Source organism: Scyliorhinus canicula, chromosome 3, assembly GCF_902713615.1.
Source record: "Scyliorhinus canicula chromosome 3, sScyCan1.1, whole genome shotgun sequence".
Classification (NCBI taxonomy): Eukaryota; Metazoa; Chordata; class Chondrichthyes; order Carcharhiniformes; family Scyliorhinidae; genus Scyliorhinus; species Scyliorhinus canicula.
In genome coordinates this window covers 157,129,586-157,148,436 of record NC_052148.1, presented here as the reverse complement: position 1 = coordinate 157,148,436, position 18,851 = coordinate 157,129,586, and positions in this window count along the sequence as shown.

Here is an 18,851-nt window from a genome sequence, read left to right as displayed (position 1 = left end):
TATCATTTGCAAACTTATAGATTGAGTTGGAATTAAATCTTGCCACACAGGCATGTGTGTATAGAGAGTACAGTAGAGGACAGAGCACACATCCTTGCGGGGCCCCAGTGTTTAGGACTAATGTGGAAGAAGTGCTGTTGCCTAGCCTGACAGATTATTGTCTGTTGGTGAGGAAGTCAAGGATCCAGCTGCACGGGGAGGGGTCAAGTCCAAGATTGGAGAGTTTGGTTATCAGTCTTTTCGGGATAATGGTGTTAAAGGTGGAGCTGTAGTCGATGAACAGCAGTCTTACATAGGTGTCCTATGAAACCGTGTAGAGTGTCAACTGCATGGATCTCCCCAAGTAGCAGCATCCGGGAGTGATTATTCTCGGCACAGCAACTTCTTACAGGGATCAGATCTTCAAGTTGCAAGTGGAAGGCTGCAGGAGGTACTTGTGGGCGGCGATGGTCTGTGCTTGCTAGTGGGGAGGGGAGGATTGAAAAGGTGGAGGCCAAGAGGTGGATGGAGAAAAGATTCAGTGGAGGTTGTGGAATGGGTAAGCTGGTGTGGAACAGGAGGGTCATGCGAGACTGTGGAGAGGGGGTTGTGTTCCTGGGCATTGGGGTGGGCTGGCCTTTCTCACTCCTATTTGCCTGTGGCTCCATCAGCCTCGTCCTCTGTGACTGCAGAGGGTGCAGCTCAGTTTCTGCCTCACATCCTGTGGATTAAGGACCTTTCTCTTGGCCTCGATCGAGTAGGTCACCCAGGGAATAGTTGGGTGATAAAGCTCTCTGTTCTCTTCTGACCATCTCCAACCTTACTTTTCTGTAGGTCTGGGACTCTTTTAAATACAGTGTCTGGTTAAGATGGTGGGGCACGCACCTTCCAGCCTGCTTTTCCATGAAAAACGTTAGGAAACACCCCAACATAATTAATGAGGCTGGGACAGCACAATATCGCATGAATTCCCAATGACCTCTGTGGGGGCAAGTACTTCCCTTTTGGGGTGAGGTTTCCCCACCTGGGATTAAGTCCAGTGGTAGGGATTGGCATAATATACGCACGAGTATATGATGGTGCACAGACAGGCATTGATTGACACACAGGATGACCAATGAACACACAGAACACAGCAGCCAATCACCAGACAGGACACGGCCACTATAAAGCCAGAGGGCACTAGTTTTCCCGCTCTCTCGGGATCCAGCCTTTGAGACGGTCAGAGCCCGTGAACAACAACTAGAACATACACCATGTGGTAGTAAGATAGTCTGGTCAGGTTAGCCTCAGGTCTCCAGTCAACTCAGCATAGTGTCAACCCACAGTTAAAGTATTTATGATAGTTGAGTTCAATAAAATAGAGTTGCATTTCTTCAAATGTTGGAAGCCTGTCTCTCTCGCTGCTGCAGTAAACGCATTCCTCGCAGACCCAGCTTACCCAACACATCATGGTACCAGTGAGTCATGCTCGAGTTTGATGGACCTATCTTGAGATAATCTGCCTTTGACCAGCGATCAGCCATCCGGTGACATGGACAGCATCCGCCCTCCCCCGCCGCTCCGCATCGCCGGCAACCTCGGTGCAAACTGGAAGGTTTTCAAGCAGAAGTTCCAGCTGTATCTTGAAGTCACCGACCTCGAAGCCGCATAGGATGCCAGGAAGATTGCTCTCTTCCTCTCTAAAGCCGGGGACCACGCTATCCACATCTTTAACTCCCTCACCTTTGCTGAAGGCGAGGACAAGACAAAGTTTAAAACAGTCCTGCTGAAGTTCGACAGCCTCTGTGACATCGAAGTCAACGAGAGCTTTGAACACTATGTGTTCCAGCAGAGGCTTCAGGGTAAGGATGAACCTTTTCAGTCCTTCTTAACCCATCTCCGTATCCTCGCGCAGTCCTGCAACTACGCCTCCACTTCCGACTCCATGATCAGTGACCAGATCGTTTTCGGGGTCCACTCCGATCCACTTCGCCAGCAGCTCCTTAAAGTAAAGCAGCTCACCCTCGCCATCGCCATCGAGACCTGCGTCCTACATGAGCACGCTAATAAACGGTACTCCAATTTCAAGGTGGCAGAGACGGCGCAGCAAGACCCCCACAATGCGGAGCGGGTGTAGGCCGTTAAACAGCTCCAGGGCCTGAGTCTGGATGAGGGCAGCCATTCTGCGCACTTTTCCCGGGCTCCTGCGTATGCACGCAACGACCAAGGGGATGGCGAGGCCGACGAATGAACTGCGCAGGTGCACACATCATTCGACCGCACCGTGCATGCGCAGTGGTGCATGGAACATCCTGACGTCCGCGCCATGACGTGCTACTGTGGCTCCGCCCATTTAAAGCGGCAATGACCTGCGAAATCTCGACGCTGTCTCCAGTGTGGCAAGCTTGGCCACTACGCAGCCCTGTGCAGATCTGCTCAACTGCCCAACACACAGCGATCCCAGCAGCAGCGCAGGAACATCCGGTCAGTACAGCAACCCGTTGCAGACTCCGACTCCAACATGGTTCCAGATCCCAACACCGAGGGCCTCACATCCCCATTCCGGCTGGGCATCATCACCAAACATACAATGATTTCCGCCAAAAAGGTGAAACAATTCCCAGTGATGAGCATTGATCCGGACGACGAGTGGTGTGCCACCCTTACGGTCAACAAGGCTTGCATACGCTTCAGGCTGGACACCGCCGCTTCAGCGAACCTCATTTCAAAGTCTGACCTTGATACCATCCGTGTCAAGCCGAGCATTCTTCCACCGGCCTGCCAGTTTCTCGACTGCAATGGCAATGCCATTGCTGCCAGTGGCTCATGCCAGCTTGTGGTATCCCATCGATCTTCAAAAGCAACCCTGCGTTTTGAAATTGTAGGATCCAACAAGCTTCCTTGCTCGGTGCTCAGGCCTGCAAAATCTTGAATCTTGGTCGAAAACGAGACTCCTGAATGGTATGTTGCCTCCCGGGTGCACGGGTCAGGGATGTCTCAGATCGGCTGCAGGACATACTGAAGGGGGACAGTGAACAGCCAGTTGTCGTGGTGCATATAGGCACCAACGATATAGGTAAAAAAACGGGCTGAGGTCCTACAATCAGAATTTAGGGAGATAAGAGATAAGTTAAAAAGTAGGGCCTCAAAGGTAGTAATCTCAGGATTGCTACCAGTGCCACAAAACAGTCAGAGTAGAAATTTAAGAATAGTCGGAATGAATACATGGCTTGAGAGATGGTGCAGGAGGGAGGGCTTCAGATTTATGGGACATTGGAACCGGTTCTGGGGGTGGTGGGAACATTACAAATCGGATAGTCTACACCTGGGCAGGACTGTAACCTATGACCTCGGGGGAGCTTTTGCTAACACTGTTGGGGAGCTTTTAAACTAATGTGGCAGAGGGATGGGAACCAGATTAGGAAGTTAGAGGTCAGTAAAGAAGAGGCAACTAAAGCCAGTAAGGTACTGGATAATAAACTCAATGTGACTAAGGGGAAGAGTAGACAGGGAAGACATGATGATCGCAAAGGGACAGGTGGTCTGAGGTGCATTTGTTTTAATGCGAGAAGTGTAGCAGGTAAAGCAGATGAATTTAAGGCTTGGATTAGTACCTGGGAATATGATGTTATTGGTATTACTGAGACTGGTTGAGGGATGGGCAAGACTGGCAACTAAATATCCCAGGGTATAGATGCTTCAGGAGGGATAGAGGCGGAGGTAAAAGGGGTGGAGGAGTTGCATTACTGGTTAGAGATGATATCACAGCTGTGATTAAGGAGGGCACGATGGATGATTCGAGCACTGAGGCAATATGGATAGAGCTAAGAAATAGGAAGGGTGCAGTAACATTGTTGGGACTTTACTATAGGCCTCCCAAAAGCGAGCGTGAGGTAGAGGTACAAATATGTAGACAGATTATAGAACAATGTAGGAGCAATAGGGTGGTTGTGAGGGAGATTTTAACTTTCCCAACATTGAATGGGGCTCATGTGGTGTTGGAGGCGTAGATGGAGCAGAATTTGTAAGGAGCATCCAGGAGAGGTTTTTAGAGCAGTATGTAAATAGTCCAACTCGGGAAGGGGCCATAGTGGACCTGGTATTGGCTAATGTTCCCGGCCAGGTGGTTGACGTTTCAGTCGCTGATTACTTTGGAAAAAGCAATCACAATTCCATAAGTTTTAGAATACTCATGGACAAAGATGAGAGTGGTCCTAAAGGAAGAGTGCTAAATTGGAGAAAGGCCAACTATAGCAAAATTCGGCAGGAGCTCGGGAATGTGGATTGGGAGCAGCTGTTTAAGGGTAAATCCACATTTGAAATGTGGGAGTCTTTTAAGGAAAGGTTGATTTAGAGTGCCGGGCAGACATGTTCCTGTGAAAATGAGAGATAGAAATGGCAAGATTAGAGAACCATGGATGACAGGTCTAATTGTGAGACTAGCTAAGATGAAAAAGGAAGCATACATAAGATCGAGGCGACTCAAAACTGATGAAGCTTTGGAGGAATATCGGGAAAGTAGGACAAATCTCAAATGCGCAATAAAGAGAGCTAAAAGGGGTCATGAAATATCTTTGGCTAACAGGGTTAAGGAAAATCCCAAAGCCTTTTATTTGTATATAAGGGGCAAGAGGGTAACTAGAGAAAGGATTGGCCAACTCAAAGACAAAAGAGGGAATTTATGCGTGGAGTCAGAGGAAATTAGTGAGTTTCTTAATGAGTACTTTGCATCGGTATTCACCAAGGAGAGGGACATGATGGATGTTTAGGTGAGGGATGGATGTTTAAATACTCTAGGTCATGTCGGCATAAGGAAGGGGGAGGTTTTGGGTATTCTAAAAGGCATTAAGGTGGGCAGATGGAATCTATCCCAGGTTACTGAGGGAAGCGAGGGATGAAATAGCTGGGGCCTTAACAGATATCTTTGAAGCATCCTTGAGCACGGGTGAGGTCCTGGAGGACTGGAGAATTGCTAATGTTGTCCCTTTGTTTAAGAAGGGTAGCAGGGGTAATCCAGGGAATTATAGACCTGTGAGCTTGACATCAGTGGTAGGCAAACTGTTGGAGAAGATACTGAGGGATAGGATCTGTGGTGATCACAAGTTAACCAGATGCAACACAACTGAGCGACCACTAGAGGGAGCACGGGAGAGCCATATAAATAGATCAGGACAGGAAGTGAGGACACTCTTCACAGCAGGGGGGCTGGTAAGCAGGACACACAGCAAGCAAGGCTGGTAGTTAGCACTGGAAGGTAGTTCTAGGTCGAGCTCTGGAAACTGAACGAACCCACAATAAAGCATCTTCTCCACACTTGAGACTGCGAGCTTTATTAAGACACGAGGAACAACACATGGTACCAGCAGTGATTTCAGGACGCTTACGACAGGACAACTCAGCTGCAGATACAGAAAGCACAAAATGGCATGGAAATCTCCTACTGGACACTTGACTGGGGAAGACATCGCTAATTCGAGGATGTGGCATGGATACCCACCTCAGCTGGACACGACTGGTAATGTAAGAAATGTCTGGAAAAGGTTTAAACAAATGTTCGATTTTTATCTCATAGCTAATGATGTTGCAGAAGCCTCAGACAAAATTAAAATAGCAATTCTCATCGAAGGGCCTGTCAATAGGAAAGTGTATAATGGATTTAAACACTCAAAAGGTGAAGACAGGAACAGCTTACAAACGTTACTAAACAAATTTGAAGAGTACTGTGAGAAATTTGAACAGCAAGGCATGCTCACAGTCCAACCTGCACAGAGACTGAGAGATGCAAGACTTAAAAAATCACAAAAAGATCAGGAAATCGCGAATGCACAGTACAGATCAAAAAGAAGAAATAACATGAATTTTTCACAAAGCCAAAACGCTGAAATCCAGTCCAGATCGGAAAGAAAAGGTAACTTACAACTTTTAGAAAGAAAAAACGCTGAAATCCGCGATAAAATGGCGTCGGAGCACATTTTGCAGTCTCTGGTAAGCAAAGAACTACAAATCGCGTCTGCGCATGCGCCGGAACCGGAAGTCGCGCATGAGCCGGAACCGGAAGTCGCGCATGAGCCGGAACCGGAAGTCGCGCATGCGCAGTTTACAAAAGATCGCGTCGCGGATCGTTATGCGCATGCGCAAGCCGCGCATGCGCAGTCAAAAAAAGTCTTCGTCGCGGACCGTCATGCGCATGCGCAAGCCGCGCATGCGCAATGGACACGAACCGCACAAGGAAAGAAAGCCGATTTGCGCATGTGCAAGTCGTTCCTACGCGTGACGTCATGACGTCTGAGAATCCTGACCACGCCCCACTTAAAAGGGAAATGCCCGAAAATTGAAAACAAGACACTTAAAGTGGTAAAACCAAATTTTCTTGCCTCAGAACACAGAAAACGCCTGAACTTAAACCAACAGTGAAAAACAACTTGCACAAACCTTAGAAAAAGCTGGCCTTCACCACACACAGTGAAGCGAACAAAAGAATTCCGAAACAACAAAAGATGATTGTTTTTCGACGATTACCTCTCAGACCTGACTGGGTCAGTCGGATATGCTTATCACAGCATCAGCGACACGGTCGCAAAGCACAACACGAACCGACTCGTGGTAGATGAATCCAACCAAGATGATTTGGTTTTCAAAGAATACTACTCAGACATGGCTGAGTCAGTCGGATATGCTTATCACAGCATCAGCGACACGGTCGCAAAGTTCAACACGAATCAACTCGTGGTAGAAGAATCCAACCAGGATGATTTGGTTTTCGGAGAATACTACTCAGACATGGAGGAGTTATTTGGACATGCTGATCACAGCATCAGCGACACCGTTGCAAAGCTCAACACGACTCTACTCATGGTGGATGAATCCAACACCATGGTGCCATGGCAGCTCGTCGATACATTGGATGACAGCAATACCCAAGACGAAGACGACGCCACACAGAGAGCACAGGAAGACTCCACGGAGCGAGCGATGACAGGCTCCACAGTGCGAGTGATGAAAGACGCCAACAGGGATGCAAGCAAACACTCCCGGGCGGACACCAAGCATGAACAAGACCATGAAGGTAAACCCGCTGTACCTGAGCAACCGCAAGCAGACTATGAAAGTCTACCAAGCTCACAGGAACAAGAAGAAAGAGCGGACTATGAAAGTCCAACACGCTCACAGGAACAAGAAGAAAAAGCAGACTATGAAAGTCCAACACGCTCACAGGAACAAGAAGCAAGAGCAGATTATGAAAGTCCAACACGCTCACAGGAACAAGAAGAAAGAGCGGACTATGAAAGTCCAACACGCTCACAGGAACAAGAAGAAGACAATGCACCTCTGCCCACTGCATGCGAAGACAGTGACAAGGTGATCACACTCAACATACAGGATCACAGTGAGACTGACAGTTCTCAGCTTGTCTGTACCGAAGCACAGAGCGAAAACAGTGACAAGGTGCTCGCACTCGACGTACAGGATCACAGTGAGACTGACAGTTCTCAGCTTGTCTGTACCGAAGCACAGAGCGAAAACAGTGACAAGGTGCTCGCACTCGACGTACAGGATCACAGTGAGACTGACAGTTCTCAGCTTGTCTGTACAGAAGCACAGAGTCGGGCCACCCAACAGTCCAGAGAGACGATGCCGAAAGAAAACATGCAGATTTTGACTCCAGAAGAGGAGCACCTGGAGCCCAGAGAGACAACGCCAAAAGAAAACATGCAGATTTTGACTCCAGAAGAGGAGCACCTGGAGTCCACAGAGACAATGCCGAAAGAAACCATGCAGATTCTGACTCCAGAAGAGGAGCACCTGGAGTCCAGAGACATCAAACAAAAAGAAACCATGCAGATTTTGACTCCAGAAGAGGAGCACCTGGAGTCCAGTGAGATAACATCAACAGAAATCATGAAGATTTTAACTCCAGAAGCGGAGCACCAAGAGTCTAGAGAAACCACGTCAACTGAAATCATGCAGATTTGGACTCCAGAAGAGGAGCGCCGAGAGTCCACAGACACCGCGTCAAATGTAATCAAGAAGACTTTGACTCCGGAAGACGAGCACCAAGAAAGCAAAGATGCGGAATCCAATTCTCCACAACTGATTGATGTCACCTGCACCGATGCAACATCAGATCATTCGCACCACTCGCGAGAAGACGAGCACCAAGAAAGCAAAGATGCGGAATCCAATTCTCCACAACTGATTGATGTCACCTGCACCGATGCAACATCAGATCATTCGCACCACTCGCGAGACGGAATGCTCAATGACTCAAATTATCCACTCGGGACACTCATAGAGTATAACAAGAAAAACAAAAGTCAAAAGAAACACAGCAAGAACAAAAACAACATGAAGCGCGACAAGACCAACAACAATAGCAAGAAGCACAGCAGAAACGAGAACGACAACAGCAAGAAGAAAAGCAACATGAAGCGCGACAAGACAAACAACAATAGCAAGAAGCACAGCAGAAACGAGAACGACAACAGCAAGAATAAAAGCAACATGAAGCGCAACAAGACAAACAACAACGTCAGACACAAAGATAGCGACAACGACAGAGGCAGAAACAACAAGAAGGGCAACAAACACAACAAAGTCAGGAGCAAAGATAGCGACAACAACAAAGACGGAAACGACAAAAACAGCGACAAGTACGGCAACGGAAACAACAAAAACAGGAACGACAGAAACAACAGCAATGAAACAACGACTTGTACACAATGGCACTACTTGGCACATGATGGACGATGCCACAGCACACTGCAAAACGATAACAAGACTACAAACATGTCATGGGATGACAACGAATCGCACAAACTCACGTCTGCTCCAGAACAAGCAAGCACACCAGCATCCAAGGCGGATGAGACAATAAATCAACACCACAAGCACAAAAAAAAAAAAAAAGTCCATGCCAGTCAACATCAGTGATGTGACCATGCAAACACCTCGGGATGACGTATTGGGTACTTAAGGTAACAAGGAACACCAACAACATTCACAGCGGACTTGCAATATCAATATCACCACGTCATCAACAACAAAAAGAAAAAAAAAAAAAAAAAAGCTCTGAACAAATTCATCAAGTTTGGACTCATAAATGTGTTTATTAAGTTTGGACATATAAATACATTGGCTTTGTTAACCAAGGCAATAGCATCATCACTTGTATAGATACGCATATCATAAGTTACTGTTTTGTATAATTTTCCTTAATGATGTACAGAAACTATGTAATGAGAAAGAGGGGGATGTGGTGGTCGTAGATTGACCAGATACAAAAACAACAGAGCAAACACGAGCGGGAGAGCTATAAATACACTGGGACAGGATGTACAATTTTCTTTAACGATGTTCAGAAAATATGTTAAGAGAAAAAGGGGGATGTGGTGATCACAAGTTAACCAGATGCAACACAACTGAGCGACCACTAGAGGGAGCACGGGAGAGCCATATAAATAGATCAGGACAGGAAGTGAGGACACTCTTCACAGCAGGGGGGCTGGTAAGCAGGACACACAGCAAGCAAGGCTGGTAGTTAGCACTGGAAGGTAGTTCTAGGTCGAGCTCTGGAAACTGAACGAACCCACAATAAAGCATCTTCTCCACACTTGAGACTGCGAGCTTTATTAAGACACGAGGAACAACACAGGATCTATTCACATTTGGAAGAAAATAGACTTACCAGTGATAGGCAGCATGGTTTTGTGTAGGGAAGGTCATGTCTTACAAACCTAATAGAATTCTTTGAGGAAGTGACAAAGTTAGTTGATGAGGGAACAGCTGTAGATGTCATACACATGGACTTCTGTAAGGCGTTTGATAAAGTTTCCAATGGCAGGTTGATTGAAAAAGTGAAGTCGCATGGGGTTCAGGGTGTACTAGCTAGATGGATAAACAACTGGCTGGGCAACAGGAGACACAGAGTAGTGGTGGAAGGGAGTGTCTCAAAATGGAGAAAGGTGACTAGTGGTGTTCCATAGGGATCCGTGCTCGGACCACTGTTGTTTGTGATATGCATAAATGATCTGGACGAAGGTATAAGTGGTCTGATGAGCAAGTTTGCAGATGATACTAAGATTGATGGAGTTGCAGATAGCGAGGCGGACTGTCAGAGAATACAACAAAATATAGATAGATTGGAGAGTTGGGTAGAGAAATGGCAGATGGAGTTCAATCCAGGCAAATTTAAGGTGATGCATTTTGGAAGATCTAACTCAAGAGCAGACGATATGGTCAATGAAAGAGGCCTAGGGAAAATTGATGTATAGAGAGATCTGTGAGTTCAGGTCCATTAAAGGTGGCAACATAGGTCGATAGAGTGATCAAGAAGGCATACAGCATGCTTGCCTTCATCGGACGGGGTATTGAGTACAAGAGTCGGCAGGTCATGTTACAGTTGTATAGGACTTTGGTTAGGCCGCATTTGGAATACTGCGTGCAGTTCTGGTCACCACATTACCAGAAGGATGTGGATGCTTTAGAGAGGGTGCAGAGGAGGTTCACCAGGATGTTGCCTGGTATGGAGGGTGCTAGCTATGAAGAAAGGTTGAGTAGATTAGGATTGTTTTCATTGGAAAGATGGAGGTTGAGTGGAGACCTGATTGAGGTCTACAAAATTATGAGAAATATGGACAGGGTGGACAGCAACAAGCTTTTTCCAAGAGTGGGGGTGTCAATTACAAGGGGTCGCGATTTCAAGGTGAGAGGGGAAAAATTTAAGGGAGATGTGCGTGGAAAGGTTTTTACACAGAGGGTGGTGGGTGCCTAGAATGCTTTGCCAGCGGAGGTGGTAGAGGCGGGCACGATAGCATCATTTAAGAGGCATCTAGATAGGTATATGAACGGGTGGGGAACAGAGAGAAGTAGACCTTGGAAAATAGGCAACAGGTTTAGATAAAGGATCTGGATCGGCGCAGGCTGGGAGGGCCGAAGGGCCTGTTCCTGTGCTGTAATTTTCTTTGTTCTTGTGCAGCGGGTTCACACCATGTCGGCAGATGTTAACTTCCAAACCCAATTAGATGACATCATAGCACAATACCACAGCGTCTTCGAAGGTATGGGCACACTCCCCTACCGATACAAGATACTTCTGAAGCCGAATGCCACACCTGTGGTTCATGCACCGCGTCGGGTGCCGGCGCCCCTTAAGGACCGCCTCAAGCAGCAGCTGCAAGACCTCCAGGACCAGGGCGTCATTGCTAAGGTCACGGAACCCACGGACTGGGTTAACTCCATGGTTTGTGTCAAAAAACTGTCAGGGGAATTCGCATTTGTATCGACCCCAAAGATTTGAACCGTAACATCATGAGGGAACAATACCCTATACCTAAACGAGAAGAGCTCACCAATGAAATGGCTCACGCCAAGTTTTTCACGAAGCTGGATGCCTCCAAGGGGTTTTGGCAAATACAGATGGATGCGTCCAATCGAAAGCTCTGCACATTTAACACCCCGTTTGGTCGTTACTGTTACAACCGGATGCCCTTTGGCATCATCTCCGCCTCGGAGGTGTTCCACCGAATAATGGAGCAAATGATGGAGGGCATCAAGGGGGTGCGAGTGTACGTCGATGATATCATTATCTGGTCCACAACTACTCAGAAGCACATCGATCGCCTCAAACGAGTGTTCCATAGGATCAACGAGCATGGCCTCCGACTCAACAGAGCCAAATGCTCATTTGGTCAAGCAGAAATCAAGTTCCTTGGCGACCATATTTCACAGTTCGGTGTGCAGCCAGATGCAGACAATGTGTCGGCGATCAACGCCATGAAGACCCTGGAGGACAAGAAGGCGGTCCTCCGCTTCCTCAGGATGGTCAACTTCCTTGGGAAGTTTATCCCCAACCTTGCAATCCCCAACCTTGCACCACACACCACAGCTCTCTGCCACCTTGTTAAAAAAACTACCGACTTCCAGTGGCTACCCGCTCATGAGCAAGAGTGGTGTGAGCTCAGGGCGAAACTCACCAAGGTCCCGGTACCGCCGTTTTTCGACTCTGCCAAGGAGACGAAGATCTCCACTGACGTGAGCCAGGCTGGCATTGGGGCAGTACTCCTCCAGCGAGACGAATCCTCCTCCTAGGCCCCAGTCGCATATGCATCTAGAGCCATGACACCTACTGAGCAACGATATGCTCAGATTGAAAAGGAATGCCTGGGTCTCCTGACGGGGATTGACAAATTCCATAATTACGTGTATGGACTCCCCAAATTCACGGTCGAGACGGACCACAGGCCATTAGTTCACATCATCCAGAAAGACCTCAATGATATGACGCCACGCCTACAATGTATCCTCCTCAAACTCCGCCGCTACGATTTCGACCTGGTTTACACCCCGGGCAAGGAGCTCATTGTGGCTGATGCACTCTCTAGATCCATCACCATACCGTGTGAGCAGTCGGACTTCGTCTGTCAGATCGACGTTCATGTGAAGTTTTGTGCATCCAACTTTCCGGCCACTGATGAAAGGGTCGTGCAGATTCATCAGGAGACGGCCAGGGATCCTTTACTCCAGCTGGTCATGCGCCATCTCATGGATGGTTGGCAAAAGGGGCAGTGCCCATGGTTCTATAATATAAAGGACGATCTGGCGGCAGTGGACGGCATACTAATGAAACTGGACAGGATAGTAATCCCACCGAGCATGCGAGAGCTGGTCCTCAGCCAAATCCATGAAGGTCACCTGGGGGTCGAACAGTGTTGCCGTCGAGCCCAAGAGGCAGTATATTGGCCAGGCATCAGTCAGGATATCGCCAATACAGTCCTCAATTGCCCAACTTGCCAACGGTTCCAGCTGGCTCAGCCAAAAGAGACTTTGCAGCCGCATGAACTGGTGTCCTCCCCATGGTCCAAAGTTGGTATTGACCTCTTTCATGCAAAGGGCCGAGACTATGTCCTCCTCGTGGACTATTTCTCTAACTACCCCGAGGTGGTCAGACTGACTGACCTCACACCAGCAACAGTCATCAAGGCATGCAAAGAGACCTTTCCCCATCATGGCATTCCACTTACAGTCATGACTGATAATGGCCAGTGCTTTTTCAGCCAGGAGTGGATGGATTTTTCCCGGCAGTACAATTTTACGCACATCACTTCAAGCCCCCACTACCCCCAGTCGAATGGGAAAGCTGAAAAGCGGGTCCACATTGTTAAAAGACTGTTGTGCAAAGCTGCTGACTCGGGTTCGGATTTTAACCTGGCGCTGCTAGCCTACAGGGCGACTCCTTTGTCCGCTGGCCTATCCCCAGCACATCTGCTAATGAACTGCACACTACGGATGACGGTGCCGGCTATCCACATCCCGGACCTTGACAATTTTCCGGTCCTGCAAAGGATGCAACAGTCTCGGGCCCAATGCAAGTCGGCGTACGATGCCCAAGCCACAGATCTCCCTGCTCTGGTCCCTGCTGACTGAGTTTGTGTTCAGATACCTGACGGTGGCTGGTCTGCCACAGCTGTGGTGGTCAAGCAAGTGGCCCCGAGATCATTCCTCGTTCGCATGCATGATGGCTCCTTTCTTCGGCCTAATAGGTGGGCACTGCGGCTACTTCCACGCCCACCACCTGAACGTGATGTCCCGCCTCGCCTGCTGGTTCCTCAGGACGCGCCCTTCCACGAGGCCACCGATCTGCCAGTTCTTTTACCGCCCTCTACATTGGAGGCAGCTCCACCCGTTCCAGTGCAGGCGGTCCCTGACCCACCCTTGAGGCGGTCAACCGGAATTCGTTGCCCGCCACAGAGACTGAATTTATAAACTAAATGTTGCATTACCTTATGATCCGTTTACACATCTGCACATATTGTTTCTTCCTAATTTGTTGTCTGCCCTCTATCTGCACTAAACACCTTCCCATGTAAATATGTCCACGTACTTTGTTTATAGTCAGGCTCCTACACACTCACTCACTATTTATTGACCTATACACATTTTTTAAAAGTAAAAAAGAAAGGGTGAGATGTCATAATATACACACAGGTATATGATGGTGCACAGATAGACATTGATTGACACACAGGATGACCAATGAACACACAGAACACAGCAGCCAATCACAAGACAGGACACAACCACTATAAAGCCAGAGGGCACTAGTTTTCCCGCTCTCTTTGGATGCAGCCTCTGAGACAGTCAGAGCCCGTGAACAACAACTAGAACATACACCATGTGGTAGTAAGATAGTCTGGTCAGGTTAGCCTCAGGTCTCCAGTCAACTCAGCACAGTGTCAACCCACAGTTAAAGTATGTATGATAGTTAAGAGTTCAATAAAATAGAGTTGCATTTCTTCAAGTGTTGGAAGCCTGTCTCTCTCACTGCTGCAGTAAACGCAGTCCTCTCAGACCCAGCTTACCCAACACATCAGAGATGGGGAGTGTTTTCTGCCGCAGAGGTTGAAGGGGATTTGCACGGTAATGCATGACTGCAGCCACATGAATTATGCAGCAGGGATTTCCCGACATATTGTGCAGTAGGGTGGGCTGGATGGTGCGTGCCCCGCTGTCATATCTGGGTGCCATTTTTAAAAAGCAACTTGGTAACCATGCCTTTGGAGGTGGTAAGAAGGGGACAAAGACCTCCAGCGCCAGTTCCACGTCCCTGGATGCCCTCCCCGCCAGCCTGGAGGTTAGGCGGGTCGCCTTGTATCCAGCTGATGGGAGGAGGAGCCTGCATAGGGAGACCAACCCTGCTTGGGGGCAGGTTGCCACCACTGACGGTGACCAGGGCCTCCATTGCAGGTCAGGCATACAATGCCGGAAAAGGATAAGTGGCCCCATCCGTGCCTCCAGGGTAAATGAACCATCAACTGCTCACATTAACCAAAATGAATGTTACTGGGGACATGTACCTCAGTGGCTGTACAGTGGTAAGCACAGTTGCTTCACAGCTCCAGGGAACCAGGCTCAATTTCCGGCTTGGGTCATTGTCTGTGCGGAGTCTGCATGTTCTCCCCGTGTGTGCATGGGTTTCCTCCAGGTGCTCAGGTTTCCTCCCATAGTCCAAAGATGTGCAGGTCAGGTGGATTGGCCATGCTAAATTGCCCTTGGGTTAGGTGGGGTTATTGGTTTACGGGGTTAGGGTGGAGGTGGAGGCTTAAGTGGGGTGCTCTTTCCAAGAACAGATGCAGACACGAGGGGCCGAACGGCCTCCTTCTGCACTGTAAATTATGTGATCTGTGATCACAGCCCATCTACTCTGCAGGTGGAAAGGTGCCTTCCTCATCCTACCAAATGAAAAGCCCACATGCTATCTGGAATCGGGGGAGGGGAAGGAAGGGGCTCAGGCATTGAGAGCACCAGCGACCTCTGTAAATGACGTGCCTTTCTGAGGCTTATCCTTTTATATATGTATATGGGCTCACTGGGCAGGAGGGTGCTGGCCCAGAACACCTCTGGATAACACAGTCAGATGGCACACGACACAATGGGGTAAGACTGGAAACCTGAGAAAGAAACATGAAATTGTTATATACAAAAGAATGCTAAATACAATTTCTCTCAACCCCACATCTGTTCTCTTTGAGCAGGAGAATTTAAGCCATAATCGCCGAGTGAAGACGTTGGGGGGCTGGAGGTGGGGGGGGGGGGGGGGGGGGGGGATAGGTTTGCTTGGTTTTGAGAGTTTGAGGAAGAGTTTCAGTTTGCCAAGAGGTAATGGGTTTCGGCAAATCCGGGATTTTGTGAGAAAGGAGATGGCCATGCTACCGAGGTTGCCGCCCCATCGATGCATGAAATCATTGTCTGAGGATGAGATGGGGGAGGGCAGGACCTCAGATATATACGGGGAGAGGGCACCGGTGGAGAATATAAAGTGGAGTGGGAGGAGGAGCGGGGGGTATTTGAAGTGGGGTTATGGAGTGAAGCCCTGCAAAGAGTAAATTTTACCTTGTGTGCGAGGCTAACCCTCATTCATTTTAAAGTGGTGCACAGTGCGCACATGAAGCTGGACGGGCGAGTCTGTTTTTCCAGAGATGGAGGATAGATGTAGGTGGTTGATGCGACCATGAATTCACTCAAAGACACGAGTAGAAGCAAACCGACTTTTTAATCAGCTTAGAATAGAGCCTGCCTGCGACTGGTACAATACTGTGGACCGCCTACAGGTCAACTGCTCTTTATACTTCCTTTCAAGGGGGAGGAGCTATGGGCAGAGCCCGTACATGCCCCAACATATCTCCCTGTGGGTGAAGCCACACAATGACCCATAGGTGGAGCCCACAAGGTCAGCAACATAACATAGCTGTAACACAATGGCAGAACATGATACTAATACACTGGCGAATTACTGGTACTATACATTCACCACATTCACCCCCTGTTAAAAAAATGAAATCCGGCAGGGCTGGCGGGCTCATAAGTTCAGCCGGTCCGGCGCACGGATTGTGCGCTGCGATCGCCGAAGTTCTGGTCTTGTTGCTGGTCCTGGTGTCGGGCTCATCTGTGCTTGCATCAGAAGTGGGCCGGTGCAGGCACAGGCGTGGACTCCGGAAGCATCTCTTCTGGAGCTTCATTCCTGTGGACCGGTGTGGCGGGCGGGAGGGAGCCATATAGGGGTGGGGGCGCTGGACATGGTAGGTTGGGCGGGATATAGTGGGGGGGCTGAGGAGGTGGAGCCTGCGGGCAGCAGGTCCCAGAGGGAGACGGTATCTTGTCAGCCATCGGGGTGTTCGATGTAAGCATACTGGGGGTTGGAGTGCAGGAGCTGGACCCTCACTACCAGAGAGTCGGTCTTATGGCTCCTGATGTGTTTTCTGAGGAGGACTGGTCCCGGTGTCTTCAGCCAGGATGGAAGTGAGGCCCCTGAGGTAGCTTCCCTAGGGAAAGCAAACAAGCAGTCATGAGGAGTCTCGTTCGTGGCCGTGCAAAGGAGGGACCTGGTAGAGTGGAGCGCATCGGGGAGGACCTCCTGCCAGTGAGAAACTGGGAGATTCCTGGACCACAGGGTCAGTAGGACAGTTTTCCAGACCATCGCGTTCTCCCTCTCCACCTGCCCGTTTCCCCTGGGGTTGTAACTGGTAGTCCTGCTCGAGGCAATGCCCTTACTGAGCAGGTACTGACGCAGTTCGTCGCTCATGAATGACGAGCCCCGGTTGCTGTGGACATAACTGAAGAAACCAAACAGGGTGAAGACACTATGCAGGGCTCCAATGACAGTGGACGTGGTCATATCGGGGCAGGGGATTGCAAATGGGAAGCGGGAGAACTCATCTATGATGTTGAGGAAATATGTATTGCAGTTATTGGAGGGTAGGGGCCCTTTGAAATCGCTACTGAGGCGTTCAAAGGGCCAGGATGCCTTTACCAGGTGGACCTTATCCGGTCAATAGAAGTATGGTTTACACTCCGCACAGATTTGGCAGTCCCTGGTCATAGCTCTGACCTCTTCGGTGGAGTAGGGCAGGTTGCGGGCCTTGATATAATGGATGAGCCGGGTGACCAACGGGTGGCAGAGGTCATCGTGTATAGCCCGTAGTTGGTCATCTTGCACGCTGGCGCATGTGCCGCGGGACAGGGCATCTGGGGGCTCGTTGAGCTTCCCAGGACGATATACTATATCGTAGTTACAGGTGGAGAGTTCGATCCTCCACCTCAAGATCTTATCGTTCTTGATTTTGCCTCGCTGCGTATTGTCAAACATTGAAGGCTACCAATCGTTGGTCGGTGACGAGGGTAAACCTCCTACCCGCGAGGTTGTGACTCCAGTGCCGCACGGCTTCCACGACGGCTTGGGCTTCTTTTTCGACCGTGTGTCAAATTTCAGAGGTGATGAGGGTGCGCAAAAAGAACGCTACCAGTCTGCCTGCTTGGTTGAGGGTGGCGGCAAGAGCGACCTCTGATGCGTCGCTCTCCACCTGGAAGGGGAAGGACTCGTCCACCGCGCGCATCGCGGCTTGGCGATGTCCGCCTTGATGCAGCTGAAGGCCTGGCGGGCCTCAGTTGCCAGTGGAAAGATGGTGGCCTTGATTAGTGGGCGGGCTCTGTCCGCATAATTGGAGACCCACTGGGCGTAATATGAAAAGAACCCAAGCCACCTCTTCAGGTCCTTGGGACAGTGAGAGAGAGGGAGTTGCAGGAGGGGGCACATACAGTCAAGGTCAGGCCCTAGGACCCTGTTCTCCGTGATGTAGCCGAGAATGGCTAGTCTGGTTGTGCAGAAAGCGCATTTCTCCTTCTTGTAGGTGAGATTGAGGGTTTGGGCGGTTTGGAGAAATCTGTGGAGGTTGGCGTCGTGGTCCTGCTGATCATGGCCGCAGATGGTGGCATTGTCCAAGTACGGAAATGTGGCCCGCACAGCCAATGCCACTCAGCTCTCAGCCATGGTGCTGAGATGAATGGTCCCAAGAGTCGGGGATGCAGACCTGGGGAGGCTTCTTGATGTGGTAGAAGCCAGGAGGGATGTCCTGTTCCCCCGAGGGTCCAGCCAGTGCCAACTTGGGCGAGGTCGCGGGGCCATGAGTTCTGGGAGTGTGACCAGGACAAACCTGCAGTGTCGTAAGGTCAATAACCTACACCAGCAGCACGGGTGAGTTGACACAATGCCCCCCCCTCACCCCGCGAGCATCCAACCCCTCAACCCTTCCTTCATGCCCCCCTGCTACCAACACCAACCACAGTCGAGAGTCTGATGCACGACGTCAGCAGCATGGGTGTTGGTGTCCAAGGCCTTGCGCAGTCGGTGACAGCTATGCCGAGGGCTTCAGCAGAAAGTCCAACTTGCTGGAGGATGTGACCCAGTACCAGGCTGACCTTGATGAGAGCGCGGGGTGGGGGGGGGGGGGGGAAATCAGCACCAGATGATGAGTGGGGAATTGTTGGACACCTGTGACACATTAAAAACCCTTGACCACAATGCAATATGACGCCTGTCACTTTCTTCCGCGATGCAG